Here is a 15,030-nt window from a genome sequence, read left to right as displayed (position 1 = left end):
TATATGCAAATGAAGCAGCACAGCAATAGTGTAGTGGGCAGAGCATTCACCTAACCAGCAGGCATTCCTGGTTCGAGTCCCACAGCAACACTGTCTATTTTACATGGCAAAGCATGGCATAACCAATATTTATATTGCAAAATCCACTAAATAACATATATTTGTGAACTGGAGTGCTGCAGGAAATGCACATGTGAAGAGTCAGTATCATAATGAATAAGGCAGTACTAAGCAGGTGTAAGCACAGATAAGCAGTAGTAAGCATATGTAAGCACTAGTAAGCATGTTTAAGTGCGTTTGCATGAGGGTAAGCACTGTCTATACAGATTAAGCAAAGGAGAAGCTAACTGGGTGTAAGACACTGTGACCAGAAGTAAGCAGTGCTTACCTCCGTGCAAATCCACGCAAACCTGCTTACAACTGCTTTAAAGTGCCTTAATCACTCTGTATCCAGTGGCCGGCAACAAACTAAACAGCCTCTACAAAGCTCGAACCCAGGACCATGCACACCATACACAAAATGATTTACCACTAAGCCATGCCAGATATGCATAAATCTGATATTTTCAGAAACATACCATCCAGCCCAGTCATGCAACAGTACAGAGAATGTATACCTACATCTACATGTATGTGTGTGCATAAATATATTACTATCTAAATGGATACAACATATCTATATATGTAGTTTTATATATATATATATATATATATATATATTATATATATATATATATATATATATATATATATATATATATATATATATAAATATCCAGAAATATATACATATGTATTCAAATATATGAACATATATACATGCAAATGCCAACATCTACACATATATATGTCAACACCTATATGTCCACATATACACAGCAAGTTACATATATGTATGCAGATATATATCTCCGTAGATATATATGGATATAGATATAAATATGTAAGCAAATATATATACCCATATATGTATATATGGCCAGACATCTGTAGATAGCAATGGGAGATTAACAGAAACATATATGTCCACATGCATATATATGGCCACATCTCTGGAGATAGCAATGGTAGATTGACAATTACAAATATGTCCACATGCACCGTTAATGGGGTTGGGACACCCCAAAATAATATACATCATGTATGAATAGGCATACCCCCAAAGCCAAACATGTCAGCCCTACAATACACCAAAGTGTTACAGATCACATAAGCAGGACCTGAAATGACATGTGCACAACATGTAAACAGTACTACAACCCACCTGTATGATGTCAGGCCAGTATTAGTAACATATCACGCAGTGCAGTGTGGCTCCCATAGGAAATGTAAAATATGGCTGCTATCAACATCCCCAGGGTATATATACACAGGCACATATATGCAGATACAGATATACAGATATATATAGCCATATCTGGATATATATAGATATACATTTGACTACCCAGACACACGCAGAGATATGTACAGTAAGATACATATGTAGAATGTGCATACAATATGGAACAGCCACTATGCCTACAGTTAGCACCTTAACAACTGGACATGTATGGGCCACCCATACAAATGACAATCGTTGCCTGCAACATATGCTCACAGAGAGGTCATAGGATATAACACCACACACAGGTTTGCAGAAATGGATAAGGTTTATTTGTGTACTATTACAGTTGTATATGCCATGTATTATAGCTGTTCAGACATTGACATCCATATAAACAGAGTAATGCAACTGTGAAACAGTTCTACTAATACAGTAGTCTGGAAAGGTTCACAACTGTTGCTGTCCAGGCCAAGCCCTAAATATTGTACAATAGTAAAGACAGACTGGGCCACAGGATACCAAACTATCAACAGTAAGTAATGCAGGTGTATGGTCCAGCAAACACTAGTTACACTCTGTATAAAATCACTAGGTGGTAAAGACGTCACTTGACCAAATGGGATGTAACTGTTACATAACAAGGCATAACTGACACCGTCACAAGCACACTGACAAACAGAACAGTCTGTATGGCAGGAGGCAGTAGGCCTGCATTAACCCAATGTATGTAAGTAGTGTAAATATAGATGAAGTGTATGGTACTGTACATCCAGATACCCTAAGGCAGCCCACCCCTGATGACCCCACATGTTGTGACAGCCTAGGGTATTTATGGTGCATCCCCCCCAGACTCATTAATACAGGCCCATATACCCCTGTTATATACACTTGCCTCTGGATTGCATAAGGGCACATATGTATTGTGTAGGTGACGCCCACATATATATGGCCTCAGCCCCACCGTATGTGTGGGGGATGCAACAGCAGTGGACTGATGGCAGCAATGGCAGTGTGATATACTCATGGCCCACTACAGAACAACCCCCGACAGCATGTCATATGTGCAAAGTGTGGTATGTAGGTGGAGGACAGAGGCTGGAACACAGGCACATATGTGGAAAACTGTTGCCATACACTAAGCAAGTTGCTGGTGTTACAGGATAGTCTGCAACATACCCTTAGTCAGGGAATTGAGGTTAGAAACAGAAATGGATGTAGCCATGTACTGATAGCACTCAACACACAAACTGCCAGTGTAATATCTGACATAGGACCTATGTGGTGGACAGACACAACATGATAGGCATACCTCTGGCCAGCAAGAGGATAGGCCCACAGTTGTGAGCTATGCAGACAGACTGCATTCCAATGTAAACTAGTATGTACACACACACCCTGTAACACCAGTACTATACAAAGCATAACACAACTCTACTCACACTCTGTCTGTAGTTCCTGAACCTCCTACAACTATGTGGTTGCCCTGAGTGTGCCAGTTCTCCTGTAAGAGGCATTGCTACCTGCTGTCTATAACACTGATGACCACACACAGGAAGGATGTCCATCACACAGGGAAGGTAAAGGGACCACACCCACAGGATGTAGGGGTTTATAGTAGGTGGTTGCCATGACAGTGGTAATTGGAAGTACTACACATGTGTAATCATATATATATGGCTATCTGGATAATTATATGTCCATATATTTCCATCATATGTCCTGGACATGGAGTGTAGCCCTACCCCAGCCCCTATAGTCACAAAGTCGCAGTGCAAGGGGATGTCAGGTATGTATAGCAGGTATATCAGCAGACTATTGCTACTGTCATTGGGATTGTCTTCACAGACATGGTGTGTGTGGGAGGTCACATCTGCTTATAGCATGTGTGCCATTGGCTACTGACAGACATCCTAAGGACATCATAGTAAAGTACCGCTGCTAGCACGTTATGCCCCTGTGGACTGCAGAAGAGATATTGGCCAATATGTATATGAAGATTCTGACACACTCTGTACAGTCCAGAGGTATACACATAACCCCTTGGTGCAAAACATGTGTACCATGCCTGACAATATGGATGTAGACAGCCATGTAGATGGGTATAACACATAACGACTGGTATACATTTGCCACCATAGGTTATGAATTCATACACCCCTTTCTGGCCTGACACATAATAACCGCTGGTACAGGGGTGCTATGTCCACATACTACCCACTAGATATTGGCATACATCTGTGCAGCATCCCACTGCTCTGTCTGATATACATGACTTTTAAGGGATGCCAGGCAGCAGTACATCTAGCAAGTATCTGCACATGACATCTCACTGGGTAAGTACACTAAGCTGCTAGGCATGTAACAATGCACTGTGCAGACTGGCTCAACAATGCCCCACATCTCCTATGGGGGAATGCACATGGACCTGCATATATATAGTAGGCTCTACAGGCATGTCACAGCACAGGGTAAGATACACCTGTGTGAAAGTGAATAACCATAACCAATGTGAACACAGCCATGGCCACATATGTTAAGCTAACATAATATTACAGTATATGGACTATCTGTTTGACACCATCCTCATATGTGCCACTCACAGACTGACCCTACATATACCGCACTGCTACGCAGTTTGGTTTGATGGCTGTCTGTGTATGAGACATGTGTGTGTGTATGGCCCTACAAATGTGTAAGCCAATACGGTACCATACAGTGGAGCAGCATGTAACATCAGATAGAACAGGAACTAGAACAATGACAACTCCCACAGTCTGTACACAGGTTAAAGTACATATTAATTATACACACACTGTCGACATTCACCATAGGTACACAGACCTCAGTACTGTACAAACATCCACAGAATGTCCAGGTAATGTCATGAAATATAACCCCTACTATACATAACGTGTAGCAGTCTGATATCTTACTGGCTTGTTATCAGATATGATGACACTAATGATGGTATCCAGCACATATGTGCAAAGGTTGACAGAGTTGTGGCTGGAAGCACATACACAGGGCCAATATTGACATGATAACCTCATACATTTACTGTTGTAATGGGGTGTGTTATAACATATGTCCTATGAGGGATTAGAAGCCAGTAACTGTCACGGCTTACACCATCTACAGACTGCAATCCTCACACTACCTTCTGCAGTCCACAGATAGATGCTCCATTGATAACACATGAAACCAAAGGCACAACACACTGCCCTGTCTGCAGATGACCCTGCAGATGGGGAATCCGCATAAACATGGAACTGACATGGCAGGTATGGAGGCATGTAGGACAGTCATATCCACACACACACTGTTAAACCAACAGTACTCCAATTGCAGTATAGCAGCACTTACAGTCTGTAGTCAGGTCAGGCACATTACCCTCCTGTGTGTTGCCCTGATTTCACAGTGTATGTTGCTAGAGGTAAGTCCTCAATCCATCTGAGATGCTGTTTGCCAAACAACAGATCTAGTTCCTGCTCACAGTGAATGAAAAGGGCCAACACCAACATGATGTTCCTAGATACTGGAGTGTGTTTCCGTGCAATTGACTATGAGAATGTTACCACAGCTGTTCCAATCGGCTAGGAGAGGGCTGCAATTTGTGCAGAGGCCATCAGCTGATCATGAGCATCACTTAAAATACACATGCTGCTGCCAAGCAAAGCAGGTGTATGTCTCCACATCCACCAGAGAGGGAGTGGGAGAGGAAGATAGAGGGAAAGACAAGGCAGGGAGTGGTGGGAGAGTAAAACCTAAGCATGTTTGTGTCACACACCTGCCAGCACAGGGCATCAAACCCTTGACAACTATGTAGTGCTATCACAGTTCTATGCAGTTGTTGGATGTGCCATAGTGGGTTACCTGTTGTGGAGCCCTCAGAACATATATGTGATGGTGAGTGACATCTGCAACAGGGATACGCTAGCTATATGGTAGGTGACGTACACATGCCTGTCCACATGCACAGATGCCAGCGTCAACACAGCCACACTCTCACAGGGACGCACACACATTTACACACTTGGCAGGGCCAGGAGTACAACTCATCAGTAGTGGGATTACCACAACACATCACTGTGCAGTTATCACATGTACCACATGGGTCATACGGAGGTTGTATGGGCAAAGGGTATGAGGAGATGTGTGACATCAGACAGCATGCTTCAGTATGTCAATGGGGGTTGTAGCGAGTGTGGATGTGAACATATATGCACCATACAACACACACACAAACACACAGGGTGCCAGTACTGACATGCATGGGTGCATGTCTGCACAGGTGTGTGGTGGTCGACTGTGCCAGCCGGATATACAAGGCTAGGTGATGGGCATACCTTGGCATCAGGCCACATGACAGTGGTCTGCATTGTGGCTCAGGGCTGTAGTTTCTGCATTTGCCCACACAGATGGGTATTGTATCCCCCATCCAGTCACCTGGGTGACTATTGTGTGTGGCCAATGCTGTGGATCACTTGCCAAGTACGTGTTCCTGAGTCCATGACATGGACGGTGTCTGGGATGTGCACACCTCCCACATGCATGTACAGTGACATGTGAAACTGTACCTGGGGTGTCTGGCCTATGTTGTGAACACAGATTATCATCAGATGTGCCAGCCTTGCCCACCAATGGTGGGTACTGGTAATGGGCAGCAGGTTTACCCTGCACCTACATTGATAGCATGCTAACGGCATTCCCTGGTGCCAGTCACATCTATCCATACAGGGCATGTTGTCAGGCATGGTATGTCCTTTATGGGTCACATGTGATGTTATCACAGGTGTTGCAGGTGTCCATTGGGGAACATAGTGGAGGTGCACTGGCTGCATGTATGTGCATAATGGATAGATGGACAGGGTGCCATGCCCTCTGTAGCCCACTGTTATCACTCCATAGTTACTATCAGTGGCCAATATGCAGTGTACTACCCACATATTGTCTGTTGCCGCCTAGGCATGTGTGTGTATGAGACATGGGTTGAGTGTGTGCCCTGGGTAATACTGGGGTTGCTAACTGTGATTGCCTGGCCTTGATGTCACATGTATGGGTATGACTTTGCACCCCAGCCTCTCAGCTATTTCACATCTGTTATCCCTGTATGGTGGACATTGTGATATATAGTATGGCCATGATATAAGAAATATGCAAAATCCCCACAGGTATCTCACAACCACCTCCACACAGGGTGCGAGTTATACAGACACACACACACACACACACACACACACACACACACACACACACACACACACACACATTACACTACAGCACTACGCAGTTATAGTACATGCCAGGGAGATTACTGGAGTACTCCTTCCCCAAAGGTGATATCACATTGGATGACATCAGCAGGATTGCCAATATAGGACATTCAAATTGCAGTGAGTGTGACTTGCCTAAAATGCATTGCTCCCTACACAGACAGTGACAAACACACAAAACACCCATAACTGACGTGTGAGTATAGAACCCCTAACAGAGGTCTATATCACACTACAGCATGAAGTTGTTATAGAATGCACCATGGGGATTACTAGGGAACTCATTCCCCAAAGGTGTATTTCACACTGAATGTCATCAGCAGGATTGCCAAAGTAGGCCATTTGAAATGCACTGTGTATGACTAGCCTAAAATGCAGTGCTCCATACACAGACATTGAAACACACACAAAACATCCAGAACTGCCATGGGTGGGGATGGAACCCTACCACAGTTCTACATCACTACGCAGTTACAGAACACACTACAGAGATTACTGGGCTGCAACCATCCCAGAGGTGTATTTCTAGGTGGGTGACATCAGCAGCCTTGCCAAAGTTGAGTATATGAATTGTAAGGCGTGTGAGTACCCTAAAAAGCATTACTCTCTACATAGTCAGACACACAAAAGCAGACTCACACACGGTTGCCAAGTCTGGGGTTAGAACACCTACCTAACTACTTTATCACACTACATCAGTACACAATTACAGGATGCACTACAGAGATTGCAAGCATGTGCATTTCTTTGTGCCAGTCCCAAGCCCGGATAAATGGGGAGGGTTGCGTCAGGAAGGGCATCTGGAGTAAAAATTCTGCCACATCACTTATGGTGCAAAAATTTCATATTTCCATACCGAATCGGTTGAGGCCCGGGTTAACAACGACCACCACCAGTACTGTTAGCCAACAGGGTGCTGGCGGAAATTGGGCTACTGTTGGCCGAAGGAGAAGAGGAGGTTGAAGGCATGCCTGAAGGCAGGAAGAGAGGAGGAAGGTTAGGAGTGTAGGAGTGAGGGTAAGAACCTTGAATGTTGGCAGTATGACTGGTAGAGGAAGAGAGCTAGCTGATATGATGGAGAGAAGGAAGGTTGATATATTGTGCGTGCAAGAGACCAGATGGAAGGGAAGTAAGGTCAGGTGTTTAGGAAACGGGTTCACATTGTTCTATCATGGTGTAGATGGCAGGAGAAATGGGGTAGGGGTTATACTAAAGGACAATATGCCATGAGTGTTTTAGACATGAAGAGAGTGTCTGACAGAGTGATGTTTATGAAGCTTGAAATTGATGTAATGATGAATGTTGTTAGTGCATATGCTCCACAAGTTGGGTGTGCAATGGGTGCGAAAAAGAAATTTTGGAGTAAGTTGGATGAAGTTGTGGTGACTGTACCCAAGGTTGAGAGACTAGTGATTGGAGCGGACTTTAATAGCATGTTGGTGAAGTGAACAGAGGGGATGAGGAAGTGATGGGTAGGGATGGTGTTAAGGAGAAGAATGCAGAAGGTCAGATGATTGTGGATTTTGCGAAAAGGATGGACATGGCTGTGGTGAATACATATTTTAAGAAGAGGGAGGAGCATAGGGTGACGTACAAGAGTGGAGGAAGATGCACACAGGTGGATTATATTCTATGTAGGAGGGCCAGTGTGATGGAGATTGGAGGCTGTAAAATGGTGGCAGGGGAAAGTGTAGTTAAGCAGCATAGAATGGTGGTCTGTAGGATGACATTGGTGATCAAGAAGAGGAGGAGGAGTGTGAAAGCAGTGCCAAGGATTAAATGGTGGAAGTTAAAAAAGGGTGATTGTGAAGTGGAGTTTAGGGAAGAGTTAAGACAGGCACTGGGAGGCAGTGGAGAGTTACCAAATAGCTGGGTAACTACAGCAGAACTGGTAAGGGAGACTGCTAGAAAGGTGCTTGGTGTGACATCTGGACAAAGGAAGGAGGACAAGGAGTCCTGGTGGTGGAATGAGGAAGTACAGGAGAGTATACAGAGGAAGAGGCTGGTGAAGAAGTGGGATTGTCAAAGAGATGAAGAAAGTAGACATGAGTATAAGGAGATGAGGCGCATGGCAAAGAGAGAGGTGGCGAAAGCTAAGTATAAGGCATATGGAGAGTTGTATGAGAGATTGGACACTAAAGAGGGAGAAAAGGGCCTGTACCGATTGGCTAGACAGAGGAACAGAGCTGAGAAAGATGTGCAGCAAGTAAAGGTGATAACGGATAGTGAGGGAAAGGTACTCACAAGAGAGGAGAGTGTGTTCAGTAGATGGAAAGAGCATTTTGAGAGGCTGATGAATGAAGAGAATGAGAGAGAGAGAAGGTTAGATGATGTGGGGATAGTGAATCAGGAAGTGAAACACATTAGCAAGGAGGAAGTAAGGACAGCTATGAAGAGGATGAAGAATGGAAAGGCTGTCGGCCCAGATGACATCCTAATGGAGGCATGGAGGTGTTTAGGAGAAATGGCAGTGGAATTTTTAACTAGATTGTTTAATGAAATTTTGAAAAGTCAGAGGATGCCTGAGGAGTGGAGAAGAAGTGTTTTGGTACCTATCTTTAAGAATAAGGGTGATGTGCAGAGCTGCAGTAACTACAGAGGGATAAAACTGATCAGTCACAGCTTGAAGTTATGGGAAAGAGTAGTAGAAGCTAGGTTAAGAAGGGAGGAGATGATTAGTGATCAGCAGTATGGTTGCATGCCAGGCAAGAGCACTACAGATGCAATGTTTGCTCTGAGAGTGTTATTGGAGAAAGAGTATTGTTTGCAATGCCAGTGGCCTTATACTAGGCCATTGGCATGCTTCCTCATTGATATGCAGCCTTTATTTGGAGCTGTCATAGCTCCGTTTTGGATTTTGCAGAAATGTACTCGGTTACTAACCGAGTACATTTCTGTGGATAGCACTAGTTTTGCATGGACTGTTGCAAGCTTCCTGGATTGCAAAATCACCTCATTTGTATGGATTTCAACTGCAAATGGGGTGATTTGCATACCAGGGCTTAGTCCGTGCAAGATTAATGCAGGAGCGCTCGTGCACACCCTTGCAGGCTGTTCCTGGATCACACAGCAGACATATTGCCTGTGTGGGCTCTTGCACTAATCTTGCACTCTGTGCAAGCTTTTGTGAATCCGGGGAATGTGTTTTCATGAAACCTTGTATATTACTACTTTGGAGTTGTAAGTAACTGCAAGCTGTAGTAATTGTAATGCATACATCATTGCTGTTAATGACTGCAACCTTATGTTATGTTATGTTATACAGATTTCTTTCCACAGTTACCCAAGGTTTTAATCAGTGCCATTACATAAACAAAATGCATAAAGTTGTAAGGTGTCCTAAGTCCTCCCCCTCTTTTTTTAATAACTTATTCCCTTTGGAGTTAAACATTGACCTGTGTTTCTAAAGGTGGAATTTTACGTATCAGAAATGTCACACTTGAATCGCAGTAAGTCAAGGTTAAATGTTTATAGGTAAGTATTAGGCTAGTTGCTCTTGTAGAACATTTTAAGCCATGCCAATTTTCCTCCAAGACAATAACCAAACTGTGTACTTTGTGTTTGTGAGGTAAGCACACCAGCCATTATGCCAACCCTCCCCCAAAATTATCTCCTTATTGATAGGTGACTGAATATACAGACACACACCTGCGCACACACACAGACACACATGCACACACACACACACACACACACAGACACACACACACACACACACACACACACACACACACACACACACACACACACACACACACACACACACACACACACATTGACTGCTGTGAGATTAGAACATCTACCTACCTACCTAGTTCCACAAGCTGATGAACCCAATATTTAACATTACTGCCAAGGAACAAGTCAAGTGTCTAGTCTGTAATCTACCATGTGTTAGACATTCTACACTAAATCCTTTACTTTGCAGGTATTTCATAACTTCAGCTTCTATTTGTCTAACTTCTATTTTACTAATCTTTGGTTCTACATTCCCCTTTGTGATCTTATTTTTTGTATTGTGAAATTTTGTATTGTGAAATTTAGGACTTAACAGAATGAAGCAGGAGTTAATCTTGGAAGGGGAAGAGGGCATGGTACTGTCCAGACATGTGAAGGCAGATCACATGACACTATATGTGCTTCTCAAGAGATTACTGTAATTAGAGAGAAAAAGCACAAAAGATTCTATACAGGCATGTCAGCATTCAACTCCATCTAACAGGACCTCTCATTCAAGGTTCAGATCACATTCCTGCAGCACTGTCAGATCAGTGTATGCAGCATCACCTGCATCAGGTGGGTCGCAACATTGGATCAACTGACCAATCAGCTCTCATGACAGCCTCTCTTTGAAATCAATTCTACTATCTCCTAGCCTATCTTTAGGAGATGTGGAACAATGAGGTCTCAAAATAAGAAAAAATAGGTAGAATGAAAACTGGCATGGCTTAAAATGGTCTACAAGGGCAACTAGCCTAATACTTACCTATAAACCCATGAACCTATAATGGAAGAATGAGGTTCCAAAATAAGGAGAAATATGTAGAGAGGGAGATAACTGAGGAAGAAATATGGACATTGGGGAAAAAGGGAGATTTATTATGGCTCAATATTTATGCACAGGAATAAACAAAATTAATCAATAAAAAACAGCGCCAAAGATAATTGAAGAGAAATACAGGCAAATGCATCTGGAAATGGTAAAGTTTACAATACAAAAAATAAGAAAATAAAGGGGAAAAGTAGAAAAGAGGATTAGTACTGCAGAAGTTAAAGAAATAGAAACTGAAGTTATGGATTACCTGCAAAGTAAAGGATTTAGTGTAGAAAATCCAGCTCTGGTAATGTCACAGCATGATGGAACAGTGAGTCTCCAAGTTAAGGAGAAACAGGGGGAGCGGGAAGAATCTGATCAGTTGCCACATGAAGATATTCTGGTGCCCCTCAGCAGGAAACCAGTACAGAAGTTTAGACTTGAACAACAAGGGAAAAAACAGGAAATGGTGGCAAATCTGATGCAGTCAGTGTTGTGGAGTGATAGGCTGGTGATTTCACATATGAAAAGCAATGAATGATACAGGATGCAGCTGAAGAGAATGTGTCACAGGAAGATGTTCTGGAACTTGCTGTAGAATGCCTGCAGGAAACAGAGTGCAAAGAAAGTGCCCTCAGTGTAGTAGAAAATTATTTAAGTGAAGAGTTATTTGATTTAATAGAGATGGATAGACATATAAAGATCAATGAAAGAAACAGATTACAGAAAGTCAATAATACTCAAATGTTAGCTGTCTGATAAAACAAATGAACATAGCAATTAAGACTATTAACAGGAATTCATGTTTCATAACAGAAGTAAACAGGATATATTAGTGTGCAGTCTTATCACAAAAATATAGGGCAATATGGGAAAGGAAGGGAAGAAATCAAGTGCCATCTTGGGAGTATCAGAGAAAACTATAAAGCAATTAACAGAAGAAGTGTCTCTATTAGAAGAATATAGAAGAAGGAACAGATCAAAAAAATACTTAGAAAGATAGATGTGATAAAAGCAATGCACAGCATCAGAACAGACCAGGATCTAACGTACAATATTACAAATAATAAACTAAAGATGTCAGCACAGGTAGAAAAACTTGGAAGATTTGCCGATAGATAGATATAAAGGAAAAGTAAAGCAACTCATTGATAACCCAACAAAGTTTTATAGGGAGTTGGGGAAACAAAGCAAAATGAATAGAAGCACCACCAAAACAAGAAGAAATAGTCACTTTTTGGAGAAATATCTATGAAGATCCTGTGGAACACAATAAAGATGCTGAATGGATAAACAAAGTAAAAGAAATGTTAGGAAGTTCAAATGCACAGTGTATGAAATGGGATGAAGTAACAAACAGAGAAACCGAAACAAAATTAAGAAAATGTCCTAACTGGAAATCTCAAGGCCCAGATGCTAAAAGTAACATATTTACATGAAGATTTAGCCCTGAGCAAAAATGATTTATATGCACACCCCATTCAGACACCACCCTGGTTAACAACAGGAAAAATGATACTCCTCCTTAAGAGTGAATCTGCAAGTTATCCTAAAAACTATAGACCAATAACTTGCCTTCTGACAATATATAAACTATATACTAGAATTGATGCCGACAAAGTTTATAGTCATTTAGAAGAAAACTCAATCATGCCAATAAAACAAAAGGGTAACAAAAGAAAGTCATATGGAAGAAAGGATAATTTGTTCTTAAATAAAGGCATACAAGAATTGTTAAATGGGGAAGAATCCACGTGTGGTATAGATAGACTACAAAAAAAAAATAAATAAATAAAAACCACCTTGGCCCAGTAAGCACGTTAATATGACTTAACTTGGAACCACTTAAAGAAAACAGATAAAACATATTAACCAGGTTCTGAAAATGTCCCAGTTAATGGATTAGGTCAAAAGTGTTTAACATTCAAATAAACTTTTATAAACTTTTAGAGGGGTTTTATATTAGTTTTCTTTAAGCAGTTTCAAGTTGGTTTACAAAGTCCATTGACTTGCCTACTGGACCAAGGTGGCTTTTATTTTTGTTTATTAGTTTTTAAGTCACCCCACTACACATTTCTATTCTGTGGTAGATTACATAAAAGCATTTGACAGCATTCCACATTCATGGATAAAGAAGTGCTTACAGATCTATAAGATACACCCTACAGTGATCAATTACATTACAGTGACCATGAAACACTGACAAACCACTTTGCAGGTAAGCCATAATAAAGGACAATTTATTATATCAGGGATAAGAATTCAAAGGATATTCTGAGGTGAGTCTTTGTCACTGCTAATCTTTTGTCTTGCCCTTAACCCATTAAGCTGTTTACTCGACAGATTAGGTCATGGTTATAATTTGGCTCCCAGAAAACAACAGTGTAAAGACTTCTCATCTTCTTTTTGCGGATGATTTAATACTGGATAGTTCATCAGATGAGGAGTAAAAACACATCTGGAAATGACCAAAACTTTCTCAAATGATGAAATAATATCATTTGGTCTTGATAAATGTGCAAAGGCAACATTTAAAACAGAAAAGCTGCAGCACCAAGCAAATGTCAGTCTAGGCCAGGAACGTGATATAAAGTAACTTGAGCAGGATTGAGTGTATAAATATTTGTTAACTGATGATTGATCGACAATAAAATAGGAACACATGTTAACAAAACTCAGGAATATTTTTGACAACTAAAATTAATACTGAAAATAGCCTTCACATCTAGGAACAAGTCCAGGCTATAAACCAATTTGGTCTTCTTGCTTTAACTTACAGTTTTGGGGTGATTGACTGGCCGCAAAAGTTATTGGATCAGTTGGACAAGAAAACAAGAAGAATGCTTCATGCTTATCAAATGACATATAAAAATCACTGTATTCCATGATTATGTATTCCTCGTTCTGAAGGAGGTATGTTCCTCCTTGAAACTGATTACATGTATAGATCTGCAATCAAAGGACTGCATACATATCTGCTGACTTCATTAGATTCAAACATAGTAAAAGTTTTGAAGCATGAAGAAAACAAGGCTAAGATGACTTCCCTGCTTAGTTTAATAGAGGCATAGTGGTGTCAAGTGGGAATGAAAGTCAAACCAGAAGTAGACAAAAATCAGGTAGCAACTGAATGTGTGTGCCAAAAACTGAAAGATTATCAGGAGAAGGACCTGATGAGAAGGCAAGAAATGTGTAAAAGATGTAAATATAGTTGCAAGTACAGAAAACTCTGGGAACAACCTCATGTCGATCAGGATATGACACAGAAATGGTTAATTAGTGGTGAATTTGACCCAAAATATAAAAGATTAATATTTGGGGCCCAGGATAATATACTATGTACAGGTTGGTTTACAATGTCCATTGAGCATGTGGGAGTAAAATACAAATGTAGGTTTTGTAAAACAGAACTGGAAACAATCACATCTTGTTGCTGGGTGTGATACATTAATGGCAGAGGGACTGTATACTTAAAGGCATAATAATGTGGCAAGGCTGTTGCACTGTGGATTATGCAAACATTAAAATATTGAAGTAACTGAGAAGCATTGGAAACATGAGCCACAAAGCATGATAAAGCATGATGAAGTTTACATTACATAGGATCACCCATTGCCAACAGTTCAAAAAATAGATGTGAGAAAACCAGATATAGTAGTCTGTTAAAGGAGACAAAAGTATTCCTAAACCCAGTGATTACAGTATTGTACATACAGAGAGACACAAAGTTATAAAATACCAAGATTTGCAGGCAGAAACAAAACAATGTGGAAGAAGGATACCCAGAGAGTCCAATAGTAGTAGGAGTATTGAGTCTCATAAAAAATAATTTACAGTCTTATTTAGATATGCTACTGATACATGTAACTTCATAAGAATTGTAGAAGGAGTCAGTT

The sequence above is a fragment of the Protopterus annectens genome, chromosome 7.part1 (assembly GCF_019279795.1).
Source record: "Protopterus annectens isolate FY-2018-M chromosome 7.part1, PAN1.0, whole genome shotgun sequence".
NCBI classification, from domain to species: Eukaryota; Metazoa; Chordata; order Ceratodontiformes; family Protopteridae; genus Protopterus; species Protopterus annectens.
The sequence above is the reverse complement of the archived record's forward strand: the minus strand, read 5'-3'. Positions refer to the sequence as shown.